Source organism: Penaeus chinensis, chromosome 9, assembly GCF_019202785.1.
Source record: "Penaeus chinensis breed Huanghai No. 1 chromosome 9, ASM1920278v2, whole genome shotgun sequence".
NCBI lineage: Eukaryota > Metazoa > Arthropoda > Malacostraca > Decapoda > Penaeidae > Penaeus > Penaeus chinensis.
Genome location: NC_061827.1, coordinates 31,720,327 through 31,722,826, shown reverse-complemented (window position 1 = coordinate 31,722,826; position 2,500 = coordinate 31,720,327).

Genomic DNA, 2,500 nt, shown 5'->3' with positions numbered 1-2,500 from the left:
ACCCCCGGGTACACTCGTCCTCCCTCAATCTGTCCAAATTAAACACCCTAGGGTGTTCATTTGGGCGACGGGGGGTTCTAAAGTGGACCCGGAGAGTAGCCACCACTATTCTATGGTCAGTTCCACAGAACTCAGCGCTTCGATATACCCTGCAGTTCTGGAGGATCCTCCATCGAGTGCTAACGAGGATGTGGTCGATCTCCTTGGCCACTCTTCCTGTATCGCTGTACCAAGTCCAGCGATGCGGGACAGAACGCTGATACCAGGAGCCAGAAATCCTCAATTTCTGGGACCTATCAAAGTCACGGAAAAGGAGGCTATTCTCACTGCCAGCATCAGCTCCTGAGCCATGAGGACCGACAGACATCTCGTAGCCAGCTCGATCACAGCCGGATACCGCATTGAAGTCGCCCAGCACAATACGAATATCTCGCCGAGGACATCTGTCTGCCACAGATGCAAGTTTGGCGTAAAACATCTCTTTCACCTCAAGTTTCTATACATCCGTAGGAGCGTATACAGCAACAAGAGACATGAAGCCAAATGAAAGCTTCAGTCTCAATACCATGATACGCTCATCGACTGGAGTGACCTCAACTACCAAGGGTTGAAGTCTGCTGGAGATGGCTATGGCTACTCCCTGGAGATGGTGGCCATCGCTGCGGCCCGACCAGTAGTAGGTGTAGCCACCCTCACTAATCGTGCCACTGCCAGGTCTTCTCACCTCCGAGAGAGCAGCCACCTCAACTCTCAGCTGTTTCAATTCCTTCGATAGTAGTGGTAACCGATCGTCCTGTCGCAGGGAACGGATGTTCCAAGCCCCCACCCTGACAGTCCGCCTGAGGTCTAACCTCGGGCAGTCACTCCGGGTGGGCGCCACCTCTGCCACCCCTACCGACGCCGCCCCATATAGAGGAGGTTGGCTGGCTGCAGGCCCCATAATCCACCTGCAGGGCTCCCTAGGGCTTTCCCCCACAAGCATCACGCCAGGCTGGCGGCCGGTGGGACCCAGCTGGGACTGGGGGTAACCCCCCCTCCCCACCCGAGTCCCAGCGGTCGCCAACCCAGAGGGACCCACAGCCCGCCGTACTTGCTGGGTAGGAGGGACTTTAGCCCTCCCCCCAGCGTCAACTTCTATATTAGACGTTGCCAGTGGTTATCTCGGGGGGGCCGACTGGCAAGGCCTGCCTCCCCACAGCCGCCCATTAACCCCAGGGGGCGCGGGGGACAGGAGTTAGTACGAAGCCAGGGCGTATCCACACGCCGGTGGGCCATAGCTCCATACCTTTAGGGCCTCCTGCTGCTCCAATAGCCTCCACAGTTCAGCCTAAGACCGCAAGGTACCTAGTTTCCATGGGTGGCCACGAGGAGGCACTGTAGAAGTCTTGATGATGGAGAGGCTATGAGCTGGCAGGGGAGTCTTATGCATAGCTGCTCCCTTTTTTGCACCAGGCTAGCCAGCGGTGGCAGCTGAAAGCGGGAAGGCATGCAAGCAGGCACTTAACGCTAACTAGGCTACCACACCATTGCTTCACATCATCCCGAGCATGAAGCACCCACCCACAATATGTATATATATATATATACATATAAATTTATTCATTAATATATTTAGGATTGTATATCCCCTAACCATTTTGAATATATATTTTTTCTTTCTTGCTTTCTTTCTTTTTTTGGTTTGCAAATGTTTCAAATGCCACATAGATATAAAGTTGATATATAACGTCTGTAATGCCCTTTTTTCCAATGATCTCAATGGATCTCAAATGCACAAATGACCACCGACGCCGACCCACGCCACTAAGCTAAACACTCCATAAATCATCATGTAAATATTAAGTTTCTGTTTAATATGCCTGATCTCCCAGACACTTGACTTAATCCTCCATAACCGGCTGACACTTGCCACCCATGTAATCTGCTGCCGGTTCAAATCTTTAACAAATTCTTACTATTCGCACTTACACACACACACGCGCGTACATACACAGATGTGTACTCATATATACACATGCATTAACTAATTCGTACACCGCAAACATACAGACACATATACATTTCAACAAAGTCCCTTCCCTAATAGAGAGGAAGTCTCGATTTCTAGGAAGCGTTAGTCGAGGTCAGTAAGTGATGCAAAATTCTTCTTTCTCATATATTCTGCAGAGCAGGTTCGCGCCTTCGAGAGAGTACCCGTGTCTCCGCAATCACTTAGTGGATTTAGCGCTACATAGTTACAGAGACATAAAATCTCAGTTATGCAGTCTCAACATGATTGCTACTTAATTTCAATTACAGTTGATTAGGTAATCATCTTGAATACTTTTTTATATAAAGGCAAAGCAATATATGCGCGCGCATGTGTGAGTTCAGTAGTACATCAGCAATATACAAAACTTAGAACCGAGGTCGAATATCATTAATGTCAAATATCCGTTGCTTGATTAGATCAATATTCAAAAATATGGTTTTGACATTACTGTAAAAGGGAATGGGACAC